This window comes from Osmerus mordax, chromosome 25 (assembly GCF_038355195.1).
Source record: "Osmerus mordax isolate fOsmMor3 chromosome 25, fOsmMor3.pri, whole genome shotgun sequence".
NCBI classification, from domain to species: Eukaryota; Metazoa; Chordata; class Actinopteri; order Osmeriformes; family Osmeridae; genus Osmerus; species Osmerus mordax.
This window is the reverse complement of record NC_090074.1, coordinates 9,571,361-9,577,993: the sequence shown is the minus strand read 5'-3', so window position 1 is coordinate 9,577,993 and position 6,633 is coordinate 9,571,361. Positions and strand designations below refer to the sequence as shown.

The 6,633-nt window shown below is 40.6% G+C and overlaps 1 long non-coding RNA gene across 1 annotated transcript; it reads left to right on the top strand.

Moving 5' to 3' along the window:
- Positions 1 to 5,648: 5,648 nt before the first annotated feature.
- LOC136933749 (uncharacterized) lies at positions 5,649 to 6,294 on the top strand. The gene is made up of 3 exons (XR_010874833.1): positions 5,649 to 5,790; positions 5,920 to 6,051; positions 6,162 to 6,294. It is a non-coding gene; the product is annotated as an uncharacterized lncRNA (long non-coding RNA).
- The last annotated feature ends 339 nt before the right edge of the window (positions 6,295 to 6,633 follow it).

Genomic DNA, 6,633 nt, shown 5'->3' with positions numbered 1-6,633 from the left:
TGGAAATAGCCTTCTGTTTTGTATTGAGCATCCGGAAACATGAACCCTTTTGGTTTCAGGCTAATGTTTGAAGTTTATTTGCCATTTGTAACAAGCATAAAGGTACGTTGACATTTTTGTGAATTTAAAAAAAAAATAATAATTACAAACATTTCCCTGACTCCCTTGACATGCATATGGAATACGTATACAGTCAATTAGCAAGCGACCAAAACCAGTTGGATCTCATGTAAGGCCCTGGTGTGGGTTTCCAAACAGGGTGCATCTTCCAGGTATCATCTGGACAAGGAACACTTGTCATCATGAAGGCTTCTTTATCCACCTGAGGTGCAGCCTATCATTCACATCCACTACAGTGGACATTGGTCTGGGCTAATAACTTTGCAACCACACTGACCTTTGTGTTTATTTATTTTTCCCACTTGAGAAAACATCCTGGGCTTTCCTATGATGTCACAAATGTTGACAACCACAGAAATTGCAGTGTAATTATAGGAGTTCATTTATAAATGCAGAGCAATGACAAATCAGAAAATTGTGTTGTGACATCGTTTCACTTTATATGTTATTGGCAAACCACTCAAGTTCTGTAAAAGTAAACATTTGAAGTAAAACAAATATTTTTTTTCTATGGGTGTTTGAAACATGTCAAGAGTCTGGTTAGTTTTCTAATTGCAGGTGACATTGCTGCAGTCTCAGTCTTCTGCAGGTGCTGCAGTCTATGCATCTGATGCAGCCCTCTCCCACAAGACCCCCAAATAACTCAACAAATCTCACATCTGTCAGGCATGAATACAGTCAAATTAGTGAAAGAAAAATCTGGAAATCAAGGAAAACGATTCATGTGATAAAGAAAAATACACACAAACACCTAAACAAATATCTGTTTTTCAATGCTGTTCTTTGGCCAGCATTGGCACACTTGGTATATAAATGACAGACTACTTGCAGCCCATGTCTATAAATATCAAAGACCCTTTCATCTTAGTTTGTACACTGCCCCACAAAAGCAGCACTCCAGAAACAGCTTCCAGTAATAGTGCTTTTTGAGGTGAGTTCAGAAATATTACTTCACCAGAAAATCTGTGTAAATCTTACAATTGTCATTATTGCACTACCCTGCAACCCTTTACCATCAGGAGATGTTACTCTCACAGAATAACATCAGAAGATGCAGAAAATGCTATTGTTACGAACTGCTATTGTGATGAACTATTGACTGTCATACAAAGCGGACAAAGGCTTTCAGAGTCCCTCAGCACTGGCTATCTCTTTAAGACCTTCTAGAAGATGTTCAAAATGAGGCTGACATTTTGTTTGTGTGTCCGTGTGTGTTCACACTGAGTCTCACATGAATAAGGAACCACCCTTTAGAAACCAACGCCTATGCCACCGAGCTCATCGTACACGAAGACAGAACGATCTACTGGGCGGTTGATGTTCCACTAGGAGTCTTCTGGTTCAGGCAGAACAAATGGATCTTATTCTGGTTGTGTTCCTGGTGGTCTTCAGCGCTACACAGGGTAAGATACATGGCAGGCTGTACCTCGGCAGGGTGAGGTGGAGAACACTCCGTAACAACAACACACCCAAAGACGGAGGACGGGACCTTCTGTTGCCCTCCATTGCTCGCTCTTTTAAGCGGGGAAATTTGTTCACGCCGCTTATAGATATTGGGGCTATGAAACGCACATTCGAGATCACTTAAGTTCAATGTGTGTTTTAACACACATATTATAGGTAGTGTACGACTACTACACTGGTATTCCTACCAATTGGGGATACATTTAATTAATTGTTACTGAGGTTATAACTGTTTTTTGGGTACAGTGTCTGTGATGTCTGATGTGAGTACTGATAGGTAGATTTTAGTTGTCAAATAGGAAGTTATTTAATCATTTAATTTTTTCTAACAGGTTCCAGAACCTGTAATCTTTCTGACACTGTTGGAACTGTGAAGTGTTCTGGAACTTTAGGAGAGCCATTCTTCCTTCAGCTGACCTTGGACACAACTGGAAAAGAGATTATACTGTTTAAATTCAACAATGGCAAACACAAGGTCTTTCAATTTAAACATAATGTGTCTAAAGTCTGGCCAGACTACATGAATCGGACTAAGTTCTTCAACAATGGTACCTTCTGGCTGGACTCAGCAGTGAGGACAGACAGAGGTTTGTACCAATTTGAGGTCTTCAATTCAGACGGATTTTTTTTTCAGAACGTGAACATGACACTTAACATCCAAGGTAAGTTAAGGTATTACAGTTTCATTCGATTGCTTACACGCATTGGTCGAAACTGAAGTCACATTTTCAAACCTTTACCCAGTCTGCATTAGCAACATGCAAACAGTTACATAATGTCTGATAGAAATAAATATATCACTTTTTCACTTTGACTCTAAAAGTCTATACAAGAATGAAATAAAAATGCAGCATTTGCTTCAGTATCCTTTACACGTGTTTTCCATTCTTTGTATACAGTACTGTAATATACATATGAAAATTACAAAGTTGAAACCCACACAAATGATCAATGATATTTCAATTTCAATTAAGTACTGTAAGTACAAAAAACAACAAGTATAGAGTAATCCGAGATACCGCAAAGACTGTGGCTTGAGATACCGCAAAGACTGTGGCTAATGTGTTTTGGATTCCCGTAAAGACAGCGGCCTGTGTTTTTGTTGTTACATTTTTATTTACAGTATTTTACAATCGCTATTTGTTTCCTAAACTCTGTGTTGGCTATACAATTAACACATTTCTTGTTGCTTTGACACAAAATGCATAGAATAAACACAAATTTTAAATTCTTGAACTTCTTTTACACACAAGCTCAACCAAGACCAAAACAATCAATTTTTACTGCCCAATTTACCAATGCTTTCACACTGTATGTCAGAACAGATAACATCATGTTCAAAACTTGATAAAGTCAAATTGAACTGCTGTTCATATTGTGAATTGAAACACAAATACTGTACATCCCCTGTATTTTATTCTATTGCTATCACAGCTGTCTCCCAACTAGGAAAAACTCAGGTGTTCAGGGTTCTTTCAGTCACATCAGGGCCGGTCCTTCCTACAGGCGACATAGGCAGCCGCCTAGGGCGGCATGAAGAGGGGGGCGGCATTTTCCCAAGTGCATCCATTAATTAACCCTCCCGCACAACCAGCAGAGGGCGCCAACTGCCCCACGTCATATCTCCGTGCGTTTGGGGGGGGCGGCCCGGGGGGCGGCGGCGTCACTACGATTTGCGCTCCCGGAGGGGGGGAGGGGGGGGGGAGGTTCTGTTGATACATTTCGCCTAGGGCGCCAGATGTGCTAGGACCGGTTCTGAGTCACATGACCATATGGTATATATAAAGAGGACCTCTTTGGGATGATCATGTAAGGAGAAAGAACAATATAGAGCAACACAAAGACAGTAAGAATATGTAATGCCTGCATGAGGGAGAGGAAGACAAGTACCAGGACAAGGGAGAGGAGTTAGAATGTGTGGTGGTGCTCAGAGAAGGGCCAGAGCTTGGGTAACTATTTCATAGTTAGGGTAACTATGAAATACTGTAAATGGCAGCTATATTGCATATTTCTTGCAGTTATGTCCTGTTGCAAATGAAGCCTTTACTGCAGCAATTATGTTTCTGTCTTCTTTTTTTCAATACAGTAACTGTACATTCTATAAAGCTACTCTGAGATGGATCATTCATTTTTTGTTGTCTGAATTTCTGCAGCAAAAGAAACTAAATGTATCCATTTACTAAAACCCAACAAAACAAAAATGTAAAGAGGCTTCAAAAGAAACTGTATTGCAAAACACAATCTATGATCCATATACCGTGAGACCTGACACATATATATAATAATACAGTTTCTGTAATTCCATCTGATGTAGTGTTTTTTATGACATTGTGCTATGATTGACTAAATGTTCCTGTTGAAAGAGAACGTGTGTTAGTGTTTTGGTAGACATGGTGTATTGTTTAGTGTATTTTTGTGTTACGATAATTAGTCTTTGAGTTTAGTTTACAATGTGTGATTTTGAGCTTGAAATTAGTAACAGTTTTGCCAATTGTGTGTGGTAGGTGTGTTGGTGCGTTAAGAGTTTAGGAAACTTGTTAGAAGTATTGAAAAAATTGTCATAGCGATTGTAAAAAACTGTATATTGGGAAACCACAAAGACTGTGGCTCGAGGTATCGCAAAGACTGCGGCCTGTGTTCAGAAGGGTTTTATTACTTTTATTACTTGTATTATTGTTTTTATTGATTTTATGTAAAGCACATTGAGCTACAATTCTTGTATGAAATGTTCTTATTATTACAGTCTTTTCCACGGCTATGACAATTTTGTTTGTGACATTCGTGTCACAAATGCCACACGTGACATTCGTTCACGTGTGGCATTTTACCGTACAATGTCTAAAAAGGGCAATTACAGTAAGCAATTGGAAATACTGTAAGCACTTGAGTGCTAGTACACCTAACACCTGTGTTTGATCCATTCGTTCACATGTGTGGCATTTTACAAAGCAGTATCTTGAAAAGGCAATGACAATCTTCAATTTCTGTGTCTAATGTAGAAAAGTGTGTTTAGTGATTTGCAAAACACTGTGTGTAGTATTGTGAGGATGAGAATGTGCTTAGGAAACTTGTTAAAAGTATTGAAAAATAGTTACAGCGATTGTAAAATTCTGTTATCACTCATGCTACACAGTAGGCTACTGTGATGGTTCTACTGAGGTAGATGGTTCTACTGAGAGGAGTCAGGTGGCTGAGCGGTGAGGGAATCGGGCTAGTAATCCGAAGGTTAGTAATTCGTAATTCGATTCTCGGTCATGCCAGCTGACATTGTGTCCTTGGGCAAGGCACTTCTCCCTACTTGCCTCGGGGGAATGTCCCTGTACTTACTGTAAGTCGCTCTGGATAAGAGCGTCTGCTAAATGACTAAATGTACTGTAGTTCTCCCTCTCTCCTGCATTTTGCCATAATGTGGCCCTAATCTCATCAGAGACCTCGTTCTTGGTCTTTCACTCTCTTGTCCTCCACGCATTCTCCTTTTCCCTGCCTCTTCTTTCCCCACCAACCTGTCTTCATTGATCCATGTTTCCAAACTTCCAAATCAGTCCAAAGCCGTTCCTTTTGTCTGTTTGGTTATGAGACTAAAAACTGTCAAAATATCGCTGAAATTCCAATCAGCTTTGTAGTATGTATGATTATATATTCTGCTAATACAATATGAAGTTTTATACATATTTCAATATGGTTACTGCAGAAATGCACAACATTTGCCATAATTCGGGTTTGAACGTGTTTAAAAAAAGTTTTGGTAGAACATAGTGTTTTGCAGGTGGTACAGTATAAATGAGAAAAGAGTTCATGGATTTTGGAGAATGTGGTAATTGACAGTGGCGTAATTGAATGCATTTTGTGTGAAAGCAATGAAAAATGATTCACAGTTTGGTCCACATACACTTTTGTTTTGCTGTGTGTGTGTTTGTGCTTATGTGTGTGTGTGTGTGTGTGTGTCAGTCCCCGTGTCTGAGCCAGTCCTGTCTCTCATCTGTCCGTCTGGAGGAGAGACTCAGGTCACATGCTCTTCAGAGGGAGAACCTGTGGAGTACCGCTGGAGTCTGGATGGCAAATCAATGACCAACATTAGTATCTCCAACCAATCTCATCACAACACCACCATCACCTTGCAGGGTCATATGACAGGAAATCTGACCTGTGAAGTTCTGAATGACGTCAGTACCAACATTAACAGAATCCAGCTTTCTGCCTGCTCAGGTATGGTCGAGACAGAACCACAGAAGAAGAAGTTAAGAATCAGAGCTTACAAGCTTACTACAATATTTACTTTCCATGAAAAATCAATGCAGCCAAAATATTCCTGTGTTTTCTCTCGTCATCTCTCAGTCCCATCCCAGTTCACCTACATAGCTTTGACTGTGTCTGTCAAAGTGGCGACCCTCCTCCTTCTCCTCTTCTCTACGTTTCTGGGCGTCAGACACCTTCTAAAGAAGACCAGGTCCCAACCTGTCCACTCAGGTGAACTACAGGAGCCTTCTCTTTCTTTGATCGTATCCTAACCCTGTCCGAGCCATATCCATGTCCTACATGTAACCCTGTCCTAGATCTAACCCTGTCCTAACCCTAAGGTGGAGGAGTAGAGGAAGTGATCTGCACGGCAACAGACGTGATGGTGGGGAGGAGAAAGGAGAGAGCCACACCCTCTCCTGTTCCTCAGGAGGTGGACTACGGACGGGTCGAGATGACCGTCGCTCTGTAGAGAGACGCATGTGGAGGAGGGAAGAGGAGAAGGAGGAGGAGAGGAGGGGGAGGAAAGGGTGGGGAGGAGATGAAGGTGTGGAGCAGGTTATGGTGTCTCCACCCTGCAGGCAGACCAGTGCCTCTCCTGACCAGACGAGTTGCACACAGATCGACTGAATTTGTGAAAAAATACATTCAAATACAAGTATTCATTCATGACTGTAATTTGTCCTGTACTGTCATTCATTCATTACTGTAATTAATTACTTACTAACATTCATTCAGTACTGTAATTTCTTTATTACTGTAATTCATTAATTGCTGTCATCCATTCCTTTGTGCCATTCCTTGTGCACCATC